This window comes from Chroicocephalus ridibundus, chromosome 5 (assembly GCF_963924245.1).
Source record: "Chroicocephalus ridibundus chromosome 5, bChrRid1.1, whole genome shotgun sequence".
NCBI classification, from domain to species: Eukaryota; Metazoa; Chordata; class Aves; order Charadriiformes; family Laridae; genus Chroicocephalus; species Chroicocephalus ridibundus.
Window position 1 is genome coordinate 20302751 of NC_086288.1, and position 22808 is coordinate 20325558.

The following is a 22808-nucleotide window of genomic DNA, read 5'->3' on the forward strand; positions in this document are numbered from 1 at the left end:
TGTTACAACAGAGCACACCTGAAAGATGCCACATTGAACCACTGCAACTCCAGTGAAGGCTACCTGTAGGTGCCCGCTAACACACTGTAAACTGGACAGACTGAGACAGCTCTTGTCCTGCAGCAACTCAGGGCAAACGGGCATTTTTGCAGACACTGCGGAGCAGAATACCAATCATTGCTACACAGATTGAAAGTTTTAGCTTGTTTTCTTACTGGAATAAAGCTTGCCTGTTCATCCTTCAGCTTGAAATAACTTTTGAAGTGGAATCAGTCAGGAGATGGAAATGCAGATGAAATCAAGTTTTAGTAGTTTAAGTATTCATTAATTAATTTGAGTTTACAGACATTTTGTCCTCTAGGATGTTTAATGAGTCCAACAAATTCACTGCAGTAGACAACTGGCAAGACACATTCTTATAAAAACATTTCACTTTCCCAAAAGACACTTTCCCAAACAAACTCAAACAGCAGAAATGCCACGTATTGACCACAACAGAATAACAGGAAAAATGTTGTCCTGTTCTTCTCATGACTCTAGCCTATTTCTCTAACTTACAGGGCTGTATCTCTGCAATAAAAAAGCATCAGAATTAATCCTTTGTGCCAGCTGCCTTTACTTTGTTCACACAGGGGCTAGTACCCCATGTTACATAACTGAAATGAAACATATTCTATGAAGTAACAAGAGAGAATTATTTCATCAGATTACTCTGAGTTGTGGTATACTAGACTGATCCTACCTCAGTCCTACCCAAAAACTTTCAGATTTCAGTTCCCTCTCACAATCTCTCAGGCTTTCTTATTTACATCAACATTTTATCTGCAGGGAGCATGTCTTTGTAATTTACAGCTGAAGCTACTATCTTTGGAAAAAAAAAAAAAAAAGGAGATTTGGTGTTACATTCTGCCTATGTAATTTTACACCTCAAGAAACACTGAAAAATTATAAACTGAATGCAATGGGATTGGCAGAAAAGTATGCAACACAGCATACTGGAGATGTTCCTGTGCTGAACCATACTGTTTATCCTCATATGTAAAGCATAAAGAATTTGCACACATTCAGCATGTTTAAAAATATTCACGTGCGTGTTGAGAACAAGTGTTCTTTCTTGTACCTAAACTATGCAAATAATGACTTCAATGGAAATTTGAGCTCTGTACAACTAGTTAACAGAGACTATGCTATCAGAGAGGAGATCTATTTTTGTTTTATATTAAGCATATACATGCTACGAAAAACATACAAAAAATGGCTTATGGGGAGGTATGGAGCCTGCATGCTTCAGCCTAGATTCTTCCTCCATTAGCCATTAACTGTCAACTCCACCATTTCAGTGACTCTTGTTACTTGTTGATTTGCTGCTGGAGCTGTTAGAGAACCCTGATACTGAGTGATGTTTCACTAGACACAAAGCGCAAAGTGAACTAAGGATTCTTCTCACACTCACCTAGACAGGACAGGAACCTCAACACCACAGGTTGAGTCTGTCTTGTATTTTGGGCTGCCATCAACTCTTCTATGACAGATTCATGGGAATTTGTGTCACTTCTCTAACCTTCCATAGATGGATATGAACAGACCTGAGCATTATTATTACAATGTTGCTTCCAACAAAATAAATTTCTGGTACAGGCTCTGCACCAGTGTTCCCAGGCTCACCCTGGGAGTGATGCCAGGGAGAACAGCATTAGCACCTCCTCTCTAGCCTCACCCAAGCGTTATTTAGAATTGCCTAGGTTGGAAGGGATCTTTCAGATCATCTAATGCAACCACCAACCTAACTCTGACAAAAACCATCACTAAACCATATCTCCAAGCACTATCTCTACCCATCTTTTAAATACCTCCAGAGATGGTGCCTCAACCACTTCCCTGGGCAGTCTGTTCCAATGCTTAATAATCCTTTCAGTGTAAAAAAATTTTTGTAATATCCAATCTAAATCTCCGCTGGCACAACTTGAGGCCGTTTCCTCTTGTCCTACTGCCTGTTACTTGGGAGAAGAGGCTGACCCCCACCTCTCTACAACCTCCTTTCAGGTAGTTGTAAACAGCAATAAGGTTCCCCTTCAGTCTCCTTTTCTCTAGACTAAAGAACCCCAGTTTCCTCAGCCTCTCCTCATAAGACTTATTCTCCAGACCCCTCACCAGCTTTGTTGCCCTTCTTCAGACATGCTCCAGCACCTCAATGTCTTTTTTGTAGTGAGGGGTCCAAAACTGGACACAGGACTTGAGGCGGGGCCTTACCAGTACCAAGTACAAGCGGATGATCACTTCCCTAGTCCCACTCACCACACTATTCCTGATACAGGCTGTTGGCCTTCTTGGCCACCTGGGCACACTGCTGGCTCATATTCAGCTGGCAGTTGACCAACATCCCCAGGTCACAGAATGGTAGGGGTTGGAAGGGACCTCTGGAGATCATCTAGTCCAACCCCCCTGCCAGAGCAGGGTCACCCAGAGCAGGTTGCACAGGAATGTGTCCAGGCGGGTTTTGAATGTCTCCAGAGACGGAGACTCCACCACCTCTCTGGGCAGCCTGTTCCAGTGCTCTGCCACCCTCAAAGTAAAGATGTTCCTCCTCACGTTGAGATGGAACTTCCTATGCTCAAGTTTGTGCCCGTTACCCCTTGTACTGTTGCTGGGCACCACTGCAAAGAGCCTGGCCCCATCCTCCTGACACCCACCCTTTAGGTATTTGTAAGCACTGGTAAGATTCCCCCTCAATTGTCTCTTTTCCACACTAAAAAGACCCAAATCCTTCAGCCTTTCTTCATAACAGAGGTGCTCCAGTCCCCTAATTGTCTCGATAGCCCCTTTGCTGTAGCCTCTCCAATAGCTCCCTGTCTTTCTTGAACTAGGGAGCCCAGAACTGGACACAGTACTCCAGATGTGGCCTCACCAGGGCAGAGTAGAGGGGGAGGACGACCTCCCTCAATCTGCTTGCCACACTCTTCTTGATGCACCAGGATGCCATTGGCCTTCTTGGCCCCAAGGGCACATTGCTGGCTCATGGTCATCCTGTTGTCCCCCAGGATTCCCAGGTCTCTTTCAGCTGAGCTGCTCTCCAGCAGGTCAGCCCCCAACCTTGTACTGGTGCATGGGGTTATTCCTCCCCAGGTGCAGCACCCTACACTTGCCCTTATTGAATTTCATAAGGTTTCTCTCCGCCCAACTCTCCAGCCTGTCCAGGTCTCTCTGTATGGCAGCATGGCCTTCTGGTGTGTCAGCCACCCCTCCCAGCTTTGTGTCATCAGCAAACTTGCTGAGGGTGCACTCTATCCTTTCATCCAGGTCATTGATGAATATATTGAAGAGGACCGGACCCAGTACTGACCCCTGGGGAACACGACTCGTCACTGACCTCCAACTAGACTCTGTGCCACTAATCATGACCCTCTGAGCTCTACCTTTCAACCAGTTTTCAATCCATGCCACTGTCCATTGATTTAACCAACACTTCCTAAGCTTCCCTATGAGGATGCTGTGGGAGACCATGTCGAAAGCCCTGCTGAAGTCGAGGCAGACAACATCCACTGCCCTCCCCTCATCTATCCATCCAGTCATGTCATCATAGAAGGCTATCAGTTTAGTCAGACACCATTTCCCCTTGATCAATTCGTGTTGACTACTTCCGATAGCTTTCTTTTCCTCCACATGCCTTTAGATGACACCCAGAACGAGCTGTTCCATCATCTTTCCAGGGATGGAGGTGAGGCTGACTGGCCTGTAGTTTCCTGGGTCCTCTTTCTTGCCCTTTTTGAAGACTGGTGTGACATTGGCTTTCCTCCAGTCTTCAGGCACCTCACCTCTTCTCCAGGACCTTTCAAAGATGATGGAGAGCGGCCCAGCAGTGACTTCCGCAAGCTCCCTCAGCACTCTCGGGTGCATCCCATCAGGACCCATGGACTTGTGGATATCCAGTTTACTTAATTGATCTCTAACTTGATCCTCCTCAACCAAGGGGAAGTCTTCCTTCGTCCAGACTTTCCCTGTTACTTTCTCCAAAGTCTGGGAACTCCTGAGGGCTGACCTGAGCAGTGAAGACCAAAGCAAAGATGACATTCAAGTAACTCCGCCTTCTTCACGTCCTCTGTTACCATGGCTTCTGTCTCATTCAACAGTGGGCCCACATTTTCTCTAGTTTTCCTTTTGCTTCCAATATACTTGAAGAAGCCCTTCCTGTTGACCTTGACATCCCTTGACAGGTTTAATTCCAAGGAGTCCTTGGCTTTCCTCGTTTCATCCCTGCACGCTCTGACAGCATTCTTGTAGTCTTTCCAAGTGGTCAGTCCCTTCTTCCACGTGCTGTAAACTTCCTTCTTCCACTTGAGCTTTTTCAGAAGCTCCCTGCTCAGCCACGCAGGTCTCCTGTGTCCCTTGCCTGATTTCTTGCTCTTAGGGATGCACCAATCCTGAGCTTGGAGAAAGTGAAATCTGAATATCAACCAGCTCTCTTGGGCCCCCTACCTTCCAGAGCCCTAGCCCATGGGATTTCTCCAAGCAGTTTCTTGAAGAGGTCAAAGTTAGCCCTCCTGAAGTCCAAGGCTGCAATCCTACTTGTTGTTGTTTTGTGCATACTACCCATGATCCTGAACTCTATCTTCTGATGATCACTACAGCCAAGGCTGCCCTCAACCTTAACGTCCTCCACCAGTCCCTCTGTGTTTGTCAGTACTAGGTCCAGTAGTACTCCTCTCCTTGTTGGCTCCTGCACCACCTGTGTCAAAAAGTTGTCATCAATACACTAGAGGTCTTTTTCTGCCAGGCAGCTCTCCAGCCACTCTTCCCCAAGCCTGTAGTGCTGCATGGGGTTGTTGTGACCCAAGTGCAGGACCCAGCACTTGGCCTTGTTGAACCTCATACCATTGGTCTCGGCCCATCAATCTAGCCTGCCCAGGATCCATTTAGTGGCAGATCATCTTAAAATGATGTACTGGGGACACAAGAATGGAAGTGTCTCATTTATTCCTATTTCCCATGCATTTGCTTAACATGCAGCCAACAGTTACAACTCCAGTAGGGCTAGCACCTAGGAAGCTAAGTTTACCTGGTCTTGCTGTATTATGAACTTATTTGGCTATGTTTATCAAAGTTAAACAAAAAAACCCAACCAAACAAGTTAAAACAAAAAAAAACCCACAATCACCAAGTTAAAAAAAAAATAAAGCTACATAAGATACAAGAATGCCTTGTGATTTTCTGCAGCGCTTCTTGGCATTACTTGGCAAATGAATTTAACACAGAATGTCATTCAGAACTATCTTTAGTCCTTGTTAGTGTGTTAGCACATTATCGTGATTAATCATTGTTATATTAATGTAAAGGCACTTCAAGATGAACTAAGAATAGTCACATTGTACCAGGTACTGCTAAATCATCTTTTATATTACCATTTACACTATTATTATATTATTTTTGTATTATAATACTACACATCTGTGCTACACAGAGAAGAATATTACAAGTGCATCGAGATCTTGATTTTGCAAAAATTTAAATACAGGCCTAAAGGAAATCCCAGCATGTGCAATGTCCTCTAGCCCACTGAGGTAAATGTGTGTAAGGCTTTGCATACGATCCACAGCTGCAGAGTCACACTCACAGAATCGAAGTAATACTGGACTTAGATTTAGAAGTGAAACTTCACAGTAAGATACACAGCTAAATAGGTCATGTCTACAGAATACAGCCTACCTCACGCACACCCTGTCCATGCTTAGAGTTATCATGCAAAACATCATACTCATTCAATGTTTTTTCAAAGGTTCATTGACTGGTCAAATCAAAATTAGTTCTGTCTGTAACGCTCACAGGCATTTTTCATAAATGAAGGCTTTGGTCACAATCGTTCTCCCTCACAGGGAGCAGACTACAAACTATAGCTGCAAAAAACAAATTACAAAACACCCCTAAGAAAGTGTTTCTTTTCCTGAACTGATTCTCCTCCTATTTGTCTGCGTTTTTACAGTACACTCATCGCAGTGCAATACGAACATTTCACAAACATGTAACATCTATAGTAGTTCACTTCTTTTGCATGGATTTTCCTTTTTAACTAAGCTTGTTTTCATCAGTAATTAGGTGGCCCCAGATGCCTTACCAGGGATAGGATAGTCTGACAGCAAAGTTTTACATTTTATCCAGGTGACGCACTTGCAATTGTTCTGAGGTCTTCCCCAGGAGAGCTGCAAATCTGGGGACCACTGCTTAACAGATGTGGCCTCGCCAAGTTTCCCCCTCTGTTCCAGTAGAAGACAGCTGTCAAAGAAGTTAAAGACACGGAGGGTTAAGGAAGCCTGGGTCTGAGTTGGGACAGTTAGCGCATTTTGTGACCATTTGTTCCATTTTAGCATGCTCCAATTCAAAACAGCACAGATAACTTGAGCAAGGGACACTGAGTGGTCCATTTTCTCTCATTAAACTAGCTGGTTTCCTTCAAACCCCCTGCGGCCTCTCTAATGTCAGTATTGTCACACACTGGTATACTCTGTTGGATTAAAAAAGCCTAGAGGTCACTACCATGCATTGCGATAGTTAATGAATGCAATGTCTTGTTCATCTCCAGGTAGAGAACATTTCTGTAGCTGTGGACTTTTGGGTACAGAGAACAGTTCAAAGGGCAAATAAACAAGCAATACGTTATTCCTTAAACGTGCCATTATACAAGAATAAGAAGTCCACATCCTGAATCATCTTCCTGCACAGTACTGAAGGCTTACAGGAAAGGGAAAATTCCTTATTTGGAGAAATAAAGAAACATGAGGAAAGGTAAAGTAAAACCCCCAGAACATCAGTGTTGAAATACTCAAGAGTAGAAATTTAACAGAGGCAATCAATGAAATCTTATCAACTGTGTATCAGTGAGGAAAGGGTACATTAGAAAGATGTATTGTTGTCTGCTCTTTAAAAATAATACTGACACTTAAATTCCTACAAAATCCATGAAATTACAATAGCTGTTTACAAACCTACCTTTTTTTGGTTCTGCAAACTATACATTTCGTCTTTCTTTTTGCCTTGCTGCCCTGAACAATTGTAACGTTTTATAATCTAGGGAACAGGGGAGCAGAGGGCAATGGCAACCAACAGCTTTGCAACTTCTCCCATTAACTTAGTCTGCAGCCTGCTTAAAAGTCACTCTTACAGACAACTTGGCAAAATATGCACTTCAGACAACCATACGGCATATTTACCTCCATATACCCTTAGTCTTCTACAAAGGGTTGAACTGTATGCCACATCTGATTTAAGGTATAAACCTTAAAAGGAACAAACAGCTGTTTGAGGTCTTTAAGACATCCTTAGGTGTTAGTGAAAAAACAGGGAAACACTTGTACATTCAAAAGCCCCCAAATCTTCAAAAACAGTATCCATGAGCATAGTCTGCTTTCTGCATAGTCATGGAAGAATAAGTCCCTGTCACAAACCACTGTGCAAAGCCAAGAATACAAGATTATTAACTTTTCCTTTCCCTGTTTTTTCCTTACACGTGCTTTTAGGCTTTTCTGACTGTTTTGAGTTAAATTCTGGTATGACTAGTAACAGAGCTATAGAAAATATTGCTGAAGGTGACACCACTAAATTATCCAGTCTATATTCCTACCCAACAGCAGGATCAACTGTAATTATTTCTGACAGATATTTTTATAACTTGTTTTTCACAATGGAACATGCCCTTGCGATTTGCATTACATTCAGTGGAGAAGTTCCTGTTTATAAACAATAAAATCTATAGCTTCAGAAGAACAGTGCTCAACAGAACACTAGGCTTACAAAGACATAAATGAATTCACAGAAAATTTATATTCTCTGGGTCAAATTAACTGCTGGCAGAAAGGTTAATCAGGGTCATGCCCACCTCCATTATGAACTAGTTTAAGCCCTCTATAAAACTTTGAGAGTTTTATCTGTTAACCAAGAGCCTGTATGTTTACTATACTCTTCTGTCAGTTGCTTTACAAATATCAAATATCATTTTAAACAGCCACTGCATTTGAATTACTGTAATCTGATTAAATAGGTCTAATAAGCCCGATCAGAAGAGCTCAATGTTTCATTTAAGTCAAGGAGTTTTCTTATCTACTTCACAACAAGTAAAAAAGCTACAGCCAACAAGACTTGATCTTCTGGCTACAAAACACTTTTCCACCACATTTGCATCGAGTTACTGAGAGTAAATGCCTTTGTATTGTCATTTACCCCTGGATTTTGAAAGCCTGCCAGACGTGGACTATTAACCAGTAACTACTTATGGTTAAATTATCAGTGTCACTTCATGAGTGACCACAGTAACTATCAGTTTCTGCTCAACATGGCATGAGTGCCTACTTTGTGAGCTCACAAAACATCTCTAGAAGACATACAGAATCACATGGCAGCTGAGAAAGCATCTGACTGCAGCACATTTCCTCTATATGGGCATGGCCCTTAACAGTCCCCCACAGCATTTTCAAGGCCCAGCTTCCATGAAGTGACTCCAGGGTTCCCCAGTGCACATCTCATGAGGGACTGGGGGAAGATTTGGAAATAGAATACCACTGGCTTAGGTTCACCAGAGATGAATCACATATCTGGAACAAGATGAGTGAAACCACCAATGGACACTGTAAAGCTCAACAGGAGTGAAAACTCATAGCAGTATTTCAGATCCACCATATAAGAAACTTCCGGTTTATTTTAGACTGGCTATTTACCCCTCCCTGGGAACTTGTGATGTCATACTTGTAGGAAAACTCCGACACAAGAATTATTTTATTTTGCAGCTAGTACAAGGGATGTACAATTCAAGCAAACCTCGGTCACAGAGATAATCTTCCTGGCTTTGCACTTCTACTGCTGACTTGTATAATCATTTTAACGTTATAGCACCCTTACTAAATAGATGCATGCATGCAAAAGAAATCACTAAGTCCATTAATATCTCGTAGGCTTTAGGAAAGCCACACAGGCAGCAATGAAGCATGCCACAATGAGCAACACCTTACAACACCCTTCTCCTTCAGAGGCAGAATGCTTTCATCAAAAATGTGTCAGTGTATTTCACTACTTAGCAATTTCATTAATTCAGAGATGTGTTTCAGAGTAATTACTCTCCCCTTCACTTCTGTGGGGATTTTTCTTTTAAGAGAGGTTACTCTCTCTAAACCAGAGACTACCTTTTGAAACAAAGTTTTATTTTTATTACTTACCTCTGTCTCATTTAAAGCATGTATTATTATAATTGTATCTCCTTTTTCTCTGTATAATCCAAATAATGTCCAAAAGCTGTTCAATGAGAATGCTCTTGCTTTATTTTAAACAGAAGCTTCTATCTCAAAGATATATTGAAAAAAAAAATGAATACACATTTGTGGGATACTATTCCCGCATGATTGCAGAACAACCCAGTCAGTCACAGAAGGGTGGGTGACAAGCAACCATTCTTCTATAACAAATACATCCATTCTGTTCTATAGTAGCACATAATTTTGCCCAAATTAACAGCCATATACTACCAGTGAAACAATTTTACTGGATATCAGAAAGGGCATTAGTTCAATGAAGTTTACAAATTAAGCCTATTAAATTTAGCAGAATGGCTTCATACTTAAAGAATCAGGCAGCATGTGCTGTCAAACTGACATTTGAAGGTGAAACACTAAGCACATAGTGCAATGTTTGGGGTTTGGGGCGGGGGGTTGAGGTTTTTTGGTAGACAGAACTTAGCTGCAATACTTTAATAGTTAGAGAAGAATATCAGATCCTTTTCTAGATTAGCCAGCATGTGCTGTTCAATTGTTAATCAGTCCTGAAGAACATTCAGCCATGATGTAAAAAAGAAGTCTCTATCCTACTGTTAAGCAGGATGCGGTTTATCAGTCCATATGTTGAAAAAGATGTTGTACAAATGAAATTCACAGCATCAGCAATAATGAATAGGCTGTTTAAAAACCTTGTCAAAGCAAGATGGATGCCTCCAATTCTCAATCAGAAAGGCGCATTAAACCAGCCACAGAAAGATATTTCCATTTCCAAGACATTTTGGTGGATTCATGCCTAGTCCTGGCTGCATTTCAGTGAAGATAAAAATAAAATGACACGTACACTATACCAGCTCCACAGTAGGAGCACTTCCATGACTGGGAATGGAAGAAAATTTCTGAAGCAGAACTTCTCAAAGACATGCAGAGTCAGCAAAACACAAAAGCAGCTGTCTCTGCTGACAGGATGGAAACTGAATTTGCAAGAAGTCTACTTCTAGTTGGAAGGGGAGAAGGGGAAAAGGGGAAAAGAAATGTGACCACCGCAAGTCCACAAAATTTACCACAAATCTTTCCTGGACAAATTTCAAAGCTGGAATGGAAGGGCAATTTTAAAACCAAACACCACCAGTAGAGAAGCACAGTTTTGTTGTGGTTATAAATAATCCTCAGCAACAGAAATGTTTTACTCATTTGCATAAATCCATAGCACAGTGTAGCCCCTTCAACTTCAGGTATGCTATCCTCAAAAGTATATGAGCCTCTGCCCAACACGCCCAGTCTTTGCTCACTTTTCCTATCACTATTATTGCTAGTGTTGACAACTGTTATTATGGTATCACAAAGTCCAATGGTATTTGTTGCTCTTCTCAAAGCTTCAGGTTAAGAATTTTAACTTCCATTTAAAATAAGTTTCTGTCCCTAAAAGTTGCAGAAAGACAACTGAGAACACATTCAATAAGCCTCAAAAGATTAAAAAAAAGAACACACAAAGATTCTCCATTTAAAAAAAAAAAAAAAAAAGACCCAATAATGTTTTGAAGCTTCAACTCATGATTTATGAGTACACAGAGACAAAAATTCACTTTGGAAATGAGAGGCTGTGGGCAGGGACATCTTTCATTATATGAGGTTGCTCAAAGCCCCATCCAAGAGTATATACATTTCATTTAACTACAGTTCAATGTGAAAGCAGACCCTCTTTCACAATGATAGTTTCAATGGTTTATTCAGTTCATCTTTACACTGTCCTCTTCTACTGAGGCTACAAGAGGAGCTTTCACCAAGATGAGATTTTATCAGCTTTGTCTGTACAACGGGTATTATCCAACCCCTCTTTGAGTGTAAATTCCCAATGTCTATGGGAACGTAAGTTATATTTCAAACTGGAATGCCAAGAGAGACAAAAGAGTCCCTCCCTAGCCGACATATTTCTTATCAGACGAAGCATGTGGATGGAAAACAAACTAGCGGGATGAGCCACATGGATTTTAACTATGGATTATGCATAATTTTACCACCACCAAGGGAAATACTTTTGTTACACTTTTACTGTTTAATTATCATTTATTTTCATCATTACCTTGTAGGTATGAATCCATGCTGCCATACTTAAATCTATTCTCTCTCAGTTGTACAATAACGTAAACCTTCTGCACAAAGTTACCTCTAATGAATCCCAGTTACTGGTAGTGAATGCTCACTGAGGAAACACTGAATGGCAGTTACTTAAGATGAAGACTGGAACAGTTTAAGCAGCTTATAGCTTGGGGAGGAAGGCAAAAGGGAGAGAGAGAGAGAGACTGACTCTTTTTGTTTTCTTTCTATTACGTTGACTAAGCAAGCCTATTTTGAAACACACCACCATGAAGCTGTTAAGTACTGCTCTCACTACGCGGTGGCCTGTTTCACAGTAAAACACAGAATTCTTTCTGTCACAGACATTAAATCTGGTAAAATTACTACAAAGTGGGTAAGTGTAAGATAACATGTTGAATTGCCCTGACCTACAGAAACTGTGAAGCACCTGTCAGTGCAGGTTATAAAATAGCTATTAAAGATTGGACAAAATGTTTAGGAGACATCCTTTACAACATCAGTAGGTCATGTTTATAAACCAATAAAAGATTTGAATGCAGCAAAACATGGAGCTGTAAAAGCTCATGAAAAGATTATATCTGGTTTGATCACCAAGAGGAAATCACACACCCTTGCTTTGGGCTGAGACTATGTGGTCTGGTTTTGGACAAGTAAGTCTTTTTTTAAAAATAATTCAATTACTCTGTAGGTCTTCACCCAGGAGATAATGTCCGCACTCCAGGCTCCCTTATTTTAAGTGCTTAAGATTGTATTTTTTCACCTACTTTTGTTTATTTGTTGTGTTTTTTTTAATAAACTTCAACCAAACAGTATAAACCTTGGATTTCTACATGTCATTTTCAAAATAAGGGCCTGGCAGACTGAAGGAACTAATCAAAAGTGAGGAGAAAAAAAAAGAATTATTTTTGTTACTGCCTATCTGATTCAGAGGGAAGGAAGGAAACCAAAGGCTAAGTACAAAGGGCTTAATCTCAGAAAAAACATACATAATTGAAAAACATAAAACAGCTTAAGTGATCAAGCTGCCTAAAGTCCTATGGATTAGGATATGTCATTGTGATGGCATAAACGACAAAGGTGCCAAAAGCTTATCAGTTTTCCTCACACATCTGCAAGGCATGCAACTGTCTACTGCAGAAGGAACATGTTTCCTTCCCAAGTATCAACATTCGCCTAGCTTCACTAATGAGCCTCTACTTTTGGGCCTGCAGCTGTGTTCATAGTCCTAATGAAACACCAAATTGAGTATGGACCACCGCATCTGTGCATTTTGTGAGTATTCCTCCTTATATTTATGCAGACCCTACACATGTCAGAATTCGCAAGTATACGATCTAGGATAAGCTGCAATTCTCTCTAGTTTCTTCAGGATTTTCCTCTTACAACATGCAAAGCCAAATCACTGATGAAAAAATCTAAAGCTGGTCTTACCTTAGAGGAAAACATCGGTTTAAGTATCCTTGACTGTACTGAGATTCCTTCATTTCTGTTCACATTAAATGAGCCATGAATAGAGAAATTACTCCTGTGTTCAAGCTCATGTTGGAAAACACTGTGAAAATACCTTTTCCTTCAAGACAATGACTCAATTAGAAGATAGCCACCTGATGCTGAGCAGTATTTAATCACAAACGTGAATGCAACTGTAGATCACAGAAATACCATGCTAATACCCTGTGTTTCTCATTTCTTGTCAACTCTAGCTCAATATCTACAACCACTGTGACAAACTTCACTGACTGGCTCAGCCCCTACTCACAAAGAGAATAAAACTACTAATTGCATACTATGATGGAACGAAGTTCATACTCTGGCATCAGCACGTTTTATTATATGTTCCTACATATCCCATGGAAACCACAGGTAAATACCTAATTCACAAATAACAATCTCAATTGATAAGTTCAAACTATATGTATTTGAAATGTATATAAATGAAACTTATCAGAGGAATTCTTTCAGAAACACCACCCCACAACCCACTAGGTTTCACTGCCAAACAGATACATATTCTCTCTACTTAAAGCACGCAGAGCCCCCTTATGTCCTTTATCTGAAAAGATTTCAGCTGTATTGATTACTTGTCATTCCTCAAAACCATACAGGTACAATGAAGCAACACTGCTTGCCAGCAGAGTTACATCTGGGATTCCCCAGGCCCACAAAAAGAGCGTGCACTACCTGGCCCTCAAAGAAATAAACCATTAAGGAAAAAATAACCACAATTACATTGTCTTGAATAACAGTTTCTGTTCATGTCTGCAAGCAACATGAACAGCAACAGCAATGTACAACAGAAACAGAAGACAATCCTATAAATAAAACATCAGAGCACATGGTACCATATTCTAGGAAGTAACAGTGAATTTACCATGATACACCTGATAAAGGTAAAAAAAGAAAAACAAACAAAAAAACCAACAAAAAACCCACAATAAACTTGCTTCTTCATCAAATGTAAAAACTTGCCTACTGTATTCTATGCAATACGCACCACATATTCTAAGTGTACCTCATGTAAAGATAAGCTCAGATTAGCAGGTGTTCATGAACATATTAACACGCAGAAGTCCTCACAAGCATGGGTCTTTGTACAGTTACTCAAATAAATTCATGTAATTGTGGCAAATTTATACAATCTAATGTTTGATTTCATCAACCTTTTGTGAAGTGCCGTTCAGCACTGGTTTTCAGACAATGTATGTTCAAGGAGCTCACAGAATGAATAACCAAGAGATACTGATGTCTTTGCAAGAAAGGCTGATACCCAGTTATCCCCGGTCACAGAGAAGGAAAGTTAAAAATTACTGTCTTCAGAGACTAGACACATATGCAACTGCTGCCTGAAGCAAAGTATAGAAACACTACTACCTCTGAAAGGACGATCATGCTTGACAACATGGAGACAGTAAATACTGTAATTGGCTCAATGTCTTTTCCATAAATAAATGGATTACAAAGGAACTCTTTGCAAATTTATTAAGGTACACAGGAAGAGTTCAGTTAACATTTTTCTCAAATTCAAAGGGATAGCTACTTTAATACCTTTCCTGGATTTATTAAAGCTACTTCTCTCTGCATACTGCTAGGTCACTCATGCTAGAAAAGAATCTACAGCTTTTCCAGCTCTAGAGTGGAATGAAGTACATCAAATGGCAAGATATTTAAAAACCTCTCTGATGGAGAGCAAGCACGGGTCTTTGTCCTTTACCTCTTTGTACTGTCAGATATGCACATCCTTGATGCATTTGAGCTCATCAAAAAGTTCAAAACAAACAAAAAAACCCCTTCATTAATATTCTGGCTGCACATTGCTGTTGCTACAATCACGTGTCACACAGGAGGACATTGTGAAGTCTAGGGAATAAGGACATGAGATCCAGCTGCCTTTGAAAAGGAAAGGGTTTGATAGCTTGGATCTTTTCTCTGTTTTGTACTGGACCAGGACACTAAAAGCAAATGCCTTCAGGTCTCAGGGGAACACAAACTCATGTTATGAATCCAACATCTAAGTTCAGGTCTCGTACTATGTGTTGCAATATTGAAAGCAAGCCTGACTTCCGAAACAAGTTTAGCATTCTCGTATTAAATTATCAGTAAATTCAGAGTGCTGTGGTTTCAGCCTGAGTATATAGAGCACACAAGCTTTGAACAAGCCATCCTGGGCACTACTAATAAAATAGCCACAGTAGCATGCAGATGAGCAGCAACAGCTGGGCATCAACCCATTTTTGCTGTAGTTCATAGTGAGTTCCATGCTGCTGGAACTCCACTCTTCTCAGCACTCAAGTTAGCTAATTTAAAACCAGTTGCATGTGCACTATAATCTTGCACTGACTACAGCATAGACATACATTTAACAAAAACTAAATAAAGGAAAGAGCCAGTTCTGAACATCACACACTATCTATATGCCTAAAGCATATAGATACTTCAAAAAAATTTGGGTTTCCCTGCACTTTATGTATGGATGAATCGTCTACATAACTGGCAATTGTGTTAAAAATAGGAAAAGATAAATATTAAGATAGTAACTAGTAAAAATGATAACAGAAAAGAAAATGAAAATAGGCAAGGTAAGACGCACAAATAGCAATATACCTACAAATGTGGGCAATTAAATGATATCTGCAAAGACTACACACAGAAGAAAATGGGGAAAAGAGATAAGTGTTTTAATATTTTACTCTTAATAATACCAAAAAGGTTGTCTAGTCAACAGAAATGGACAGTAATGCTGCAACATTACAACATTAAACATTACGTAATGATATAAAATATTGGTATGATCAGTGCACTTGATGGAATGCGTATGGATACAAATGTACCTGTAAGACTACATTTATTTTCTATCAAAACAAAAGATACTTCAGACAAAAACACCAAGACAACTGAGTCTAACAGGATGAAAAGACTGCAACTAAACATATACAAAGGGAAGCAGCAGAAGTATCAGGCTAGTCCCAACTCATCTCAAGATAGCCAAAAGGAATAGACTGTACAATTACTTCAGGTTTTAATAGAGGCTACAGTTTAACAAGCTTAGTATAGAAAGTACAAAATGTTTCACTGTGAAACTAAATTTTCAAAGAAACAAACAAGAGCCAGAAGGTAGTAAATAAAAGGCAAGAAATTAACATCCACACTCTCAGCCTGGAGAAAACATACATTTATCTCCCAAAAGGCATTCACACTCAGCAAGAATAAGCTAACAGTGGGGCAAAGACACGATAAATCTTCCTGTACAGTCAGATACTGACAGCAATTATTGACATCCATTCCCTGAGTATCCGTGGCATCCTGGTTTTGGATTACATAATTTATATAAAATACAAGATTTCTTAATCTTATAACAGAGAACCTTTCTATGATTGATACAGGCGTTTCAACCTTAGGAATTATTTTTTTGTGCCAGTTCAGTAACTTCATTTCTGATTATACAACACATTCACAATCTCAAAAAAATGACTGCAGGTCACTCTGCCTGGTACTGAGTGTCCTGGTTTGAGGTAAAACAGAACCAACTTTCTGTTCAATAATTTTCCTTCTTAGCTAGGCCTCTTCTAACTCTCTAAAATTAACAGCATGTGCAAAAACTGTTTGTTCTTAGAGCGGTAAGACCAATGTTTATCGTTCATGCCAAGGAATGGTATGCAGAGAGGCTCTTGCTTATACCTATTGCTATAACAACCAAGGTCAGCTAATTTCATTACTTGCCCCATTAGAGGGTCAGAAGCGGAAAAGCGTAGAGGGGTCCCACCTGTGGGGAGGAGTGGACAGGACAGGTGACCCAAAATTGACAAACAGGGGTATTCCATCCCATCTGCCCCATGCTCAGTATAAAAGCTGAGGGATCAAAGGGTCAACCCTCTTTCTTTAATGGCTGATGTCCAAGGAGGACCCTGTCTGTTCATCTGCCTTTGATCCCGATCTGCGTATTCCTGACTCCAGCTCTGGAATCCAGTTCCCACCTGTTGCTGAGTCCAGTCTAGGACTTCCTCAGTGCCTGCCAGTGACATCATCCTGGGAACCTGATATGGTTTTGTATATATTGTATCTATTTCATTATTTTATTTTTATTTTAATATTTCATTAAAGTAGCTTAGTTCCTTCTAAGCTTGAATATCTCTTTATCTGTCCTCCTCCTCTCTGTGTATGAGAGTTGGGGGGAGAGTATCTGTCTCGTCATTGGCTAATTTGGCCAAAAAGACAACACCGAGTTAGTGTATTCAATAGATAACTTTCTACTGATTTCACTGGACTTTGGATTATTTCATTAAATGGTGTTCTAGTTTGCAATAAAGACCTCATATATACAGCGTCAACCTAATACTTTTCAGTCACGTTTTACAGTCCAGATTCAGCAAAGTAATTAGCCTAGAGCATTCCACTTCCCTGATGAATGTGCTTAAGGACGTTGTGTAACAAATCTAAAAATCAAAACTAAAAAATTGCATAACTGATAAGCTGAATTTTAAGCTAAAGCATCCTTATTTCACTAGCTCTCTTCTCCCTTCTGATCAGTTTTATGCCTGTAAGAAAATGTTGTAATTCTAATAGAAAGTTATCACCACTTAAATATTCTCTAATATCCAAGATCAACCAGACGCATTTTAGTCAAAGCTGTATAATACAAAGCAAAATAAATTAGAAACTTCTAGTTATTAACATCTTAACATAAATCAGTGTGACGCTACTGACAGAGCTGCAGCACTAGGCCTTTGTCCTAGTTAATGACCAGAGAAAAGAAGCAAGGTCATAGAGGAATGGGTAATGTTATTCAAGCCTGGCACTCACAGTTCCTCTTGTGATACAGTGAATAGATGGAGACTAAGTCCTACTACTGTGGGAGCAGTTGGCACACTTCCTGGGGCAGTAAGAACAATGGCAAAGCCACCTGGTGAGTCTCTGTCCTCCTTCACTGATTATATGCTGCCACCAAACGCAGGTAGCTAATACTCACATTTTTATGGTGAACTGTTTGTTATTTGGTAATTTTTTAAATTTTTTTTTTAAGCCCTTAAGTCTCAAGTCATGTAAGGATCACGAACTCATCTTTCATTAAATATAAACACAGAAAATAAATTTGCATACTTTAATGAAATATATTACATAATCTTATTTATTATATGATATATATCTTTAACTATATCACGGATATAGGTGATTATTTTTTCTTTATATATACACGTCTTTTTTGCCACCAGGGTTTTAGAGTTTAAAATGCAAAATGAAATGGCGTAAAAAGTTTAAAAAAATTACTGAGAGCAGATGCTGCACAAAACAAGTGTGGAAAAGCACAGCAGCTATGTAGATGAGATTATAAGAAACAGCATCATATATACGTACCTTTGATGTCCCCAAAATAATACACTAAGTTAGATTAACCAAGCAAGTTTTTTGCTGCTGAACATCTGAAGCAAAGCCCACTCCACATCACTCACCTAGCATCTCCAAAAACCCTCACCACAAACCAACCACATACAAGTCAGATAAAAAGGTCTGCTGCTGATGATTTTCAAACTTGCATTTCTAAGCCACTTTCAGAATCTCAAAGGAGTCTTTCTTAAGATTATTTTTAATAACTTGAGAGGATAATTGCAGGCCTGTTGCAGGCCTCACACTGTTGCAGGCCTCACACTATCAGACGTAGTTAAATACTGGCTCACCCTCTTGGTGCCAAGGTCTGCATGAAGCATAGGTAGAGGAATGTGAATGAACGATAGTGCTCCTGAAGCTCTGCTTCCTCTTCCACCCTTTGAAAAGTTATTTTGCATAAGAAAAGCAGCAGAATATCTAAAAGCTGAAATATCAAAGTGAAATTACTAGTTCATATTTCATTTAGCTGGGGCCATAATTGTATTCTCCTCTGAGATCATTTCACTGTCTGGTTCTTATCTTCTCTTGATGTGGTTACTCTTTATGTCTTTGTGATCTGTGGTAACGTGAATACTGACTGATTTGGAGGCTGCTTTTGTAGGCACACTGTGACCTTTTACATGCTAAACAAGATTTGATTCTTACTATTTGGAACAAGGAGTGAGGCTTCAAGTATAATCAGAAGCAAAGCACTACAGGGCAAGGTTGTATTTCCATTTGGCTGCTCTTTGTTTGAGGGCCTCTCTAAGTCACTACATCAACTGCCTCAGAAATAACAACTCTCAATTAAAGTATGTTTGGAAGTCCTCTATGCTTTTTTCAAGAGAGAAAACAAAAAACCACCAAAAAACACCTAAGCTACTTGCTCATCTGCTATGAGTCTTTTCAAAAGACTCTAAATTTAAAGTATGCATTATAGATACTATATTAGTAAGGAAATCAAACCAATTACTACATTACATGGTCTAGAAAGTTAAAAAAGCAAGTAAATGAGATAGCACTGCACTGGAGTTGTAAAACCGGCGATTCAGCTACAGGATTTACCTCTTGACACACTCACTGCTCATGCAGCTAGCTCATACTTCCCAAGGGAGAGTCGTGTCTTACTAACTGCTACTGCATAGCACATCAGCTCATTAAAACTACATAGGAAACATTAGGTTGGACAGACATAGACAAGCCCCATCATGCCACTGATGCCATTTCCTCATCTAATTCTCATCCAGCCAGGACTTGCAGGCAGGAAAAACACAATGATATTAGTATTAGTTACCTGCATCACTTTAAACACTGCCAAAGGCCCCTCCCACCACATTCAACTGTGACACTTGAATATGGCCTCTCAATACATACCAGCATAATTCAGAGCAGAACAAATGAAGGAATGGCCTGAAGGACAAGGTTGCCAACTTGTGATTTTGCAACTCTAAATCGACTTTAGCAACAAGTCCTACAGTAATGCTGAGCAGGTGATGTATGGTATGATGGCTTGATAAAATCCAAACAGTTCCTTGCTGCATCCCATTCCATGACTTCCCATAAGCCAAGAAACCACACTAGCACAGCAATGAGCCCCAAATAGCAAATGCTGCTGAGAAATGTGGTAATAGCAAACACTGAAGTTCCAACTTCAAATAATCCATTGGATTGTTTTCTTCAGCCAACAAGTAAGAAAAGGCAGGTCAATCAGAAATGTAACTGGTTGACCTAGATACTGTGCACCTTAGTTAAACATTAGTCAGTTACTTTTTACATCTTTTTTTCATGGGTTTGTCTAACTGGACAAAAATTCATTCATAAGTTTTCTTGCAGTTTTTGGACAAATATCCCTCTGTATGCAATATTTGAAGGGTGGTATTTATAGTATTTTTAGCATGTTTTGCCTCGAAGTACCTAAAGATCCATTTTTGCTGGCTTTAAGAAGAATGCTTTTCAGTTCAGAAATCACAGGTTACAGTGATTGAAGAGAGTTCTGTCTCAGTAATTCCAGTTGGCTCCTCCATCAGTACAACATAACATGACAGCTTTCACAATGCATCACCTTCCTTAAACATAAATGCTCTCTTTCTGAAGTACCACCAAGATGTTTGGCACAGTTGCCAGTCTGGTTTACAAGGAGCAGACCACTACAGCAGTGACTTGCTCACAGCAGAATGCTGTTTGGGCAAATATATCTACCCTTTTGCAAAAATCAAAGACAACAGGTAAAGTAACAGTCACAACCATGGTAGTCATCTACCTATGATATGTCCAGCAGGTAACTTTCGGTGATAAAACTATGAGCATCAGCTGTTAATGCTCTAACCTTACTACCATCAGTGGAGTTCAGGGGGTCTGCCTGGTCATAATCAATTTTAAGAAAAGACAGCCAGAACTGAGCTATTGCAGAATACATTCATCACCCACACTGCTGATGTTATGATTTCTAGGACTGATTATAATATTCCACTCTATTGCATACAATATATTCAGCTTGCCATCTAAAGCTACCTGTGGGTTAACTGGAGTTATTGACCTTTATGGATTTTAGCAGTAAAACCTGTTACTTGGCTGGATAACTAGCTGTATCTTCCACTGAATTTATTGTTAACAATACAACACAACAGTTGAACATGATGTAAGCTACTGCCATGGCACAGCACCACACACTTTCACAGCTTTCATATCAAGTACTAAATGCTTTAGCAGATAAGCTCAGTTACTGCTTCATTGTAGCTGAAGGCATAGCTTTTTGTGGCAATTGCTGTATGAGCAGTTCTTTGTAGAGCAGTCACATCCAAAAAGACAGGATCTGTGCCCTATACAGTTGTTTATCCAAAATGGCAATAAGTAGTGAAACAATAAAGAACAAATATGAACGGCAATGACAACTAGAAAGCTGAAAATATATATTATTTGCATCAACAAGGGTTGATATATTTTAGTTTTCAATGCTTTATTATTGTGTTATTATTATTGCTGTTAATGATATTAAGACTCCTACTTTTGCTGCAATGACCAAAAGGGCAGGTCAGTGCTTTGTTGAGAAAAAAATGAGGCATCTTTCAGATGTTGTTTGGGGCTATGTGTCTGACTCCCATTTCTCCTCAACCTACGAGCCTGTAAAAATTAACTGCCAGAGTTCCCAACTCACTAAACCAAATGGTTTAACAAGCTGAAAGTCACTATAAGCAAGTCCCTCTCAACCCTGAGTATTTACCAAACCCTGAGAAAACTTTTGTCTCCATTCCTTTCAAGTTTGCTGAATGTACTAACCTACCACATCCTACTAGTATCTCTTTATTTTCTCGTCACAAGAAATGGATATGCTGTCAGACTACTGAAGGCTTTCTGTGGTTTCCATTTCTTTCCCCTTCGCTCTCTCTAAACAGCATACATCCTCTCTGAACAGCAACCTCCATATCCAGCTTGCTTCTGTTACCGCAACTGTTGTGCCCAATACAGCCAATCACTGTCCGCTCTTGACATGCTGTCCAAGAACACTCCTCCTCTCCAGACTTTTATCTTCACTATTATAGCCTCACCCACTTTTGAAGGTCAAGTAAAGAAAGCATACGCATTGGGTTTGTTTTTTTAAACAGCATCTTTCTTTATAGTATAGGCACATTTTACAGAAATGACACCTTTGTGTTGCCTACATCTCCAGTCCTCAAATTATTTGGTTTTTTTACAATATTTCTTATTGTGCTTCTTTTCACATATTTTTTGTGTGTTTCTATTAAAGCTCAAACATAGCATGTCATATTTTAAGCATTTTTCCACCCTTTTGTTTGTGTTTCTATGAACTATATAAGAACTTTTGGCATTATACAGTGTGAAGCCGTTCAAAATTACCTATTTTGGGCATGCTGATGTGTCAACAAATTTATTATACACACCAGAAAACTTCATGGAAAATGTCTCTGTAATCTTTGGAAGAAAAAGTACTATCCCTTTACTAACTACTGTATACTTTGGTGTCTTGGATATACGTACATAAATCTATAACCTTCTCTCTGAAAAAAGTTTTTTTGTCCTTAATTCTCCTTAGAGATCACTTTCTATTTCCTCATGGGCTGCAGCTTTCCCTAGCCTGTTAGATCTTTTCAGAGCACCTAACTTCTACTGCAGTACCGAAGAGTAAGGAATATCCATTCAAATTACAAGTAAGGCCCTACTGTTCCCATGTGGGCTTTGTTTTTAAATACTATCTCATCTCCTCTATGATTAGAAACTTCCAGCAACAATCAAACTCAACAAGCACAGATTTTCTCACTGATGAGCCCATTGGTGGGCCCCCTTGAGATCCTGAGTCCTTCATATATGAAACATAAAATAATTAAGACTTTATTTAGTGGCTCATTTCAAGATTGTCAACTTTATCATGTAGATTTTAACTTAGTAAGTCTGTTTTAATAATTTCACAGACAATAAAAACCTTAGAGAAAAAATAATTTGTACTGACTCTTCCTATCCATCCCTCTCCAGGGTGGCTCAGTATGCCCATATCACAGGCTTTTTTTAAAGAGTTCCTTTTTATGAAGCTGTATTAATTTTTACCAGCAATCTAGATAGATAGCCAACGTCCATTTCAGGCTGTGAGTT

The 22808-nt window shown here is 39.6% G+C and overlaps 1 protein-coding gene across 7 annotated transcripts in view; it reads right to left on the reverse strand.

The window, feature by feature from the left end:
- The window catches only part of MAPK10 (mitogen-activated protein kinase 10), a 171137-nt gene that overhangs the window by 106168 nt on the left and 42161 nt on the right, over positions 1 to 22808 (reverse strand). For 4 of the 7 annotated variants that reach the window (XM_063335101.1, XM_063335093.1, XM_063335096.1 and 1 more), the window contains exon 3: positions 6107 to 6264. The exons of 2 other annotated variants lie outside the window; for them this stretch is intronic. The gene's annotated coding sequence lies outside the window, so the exon portion shown is untranslated. The remainder of the gene's footprint in view (positions 1 to 6106; positions 6265 to 22808) is intronic. One more of the 7 variants, XM_063335095.1, reaches the window with a different exon arrangement.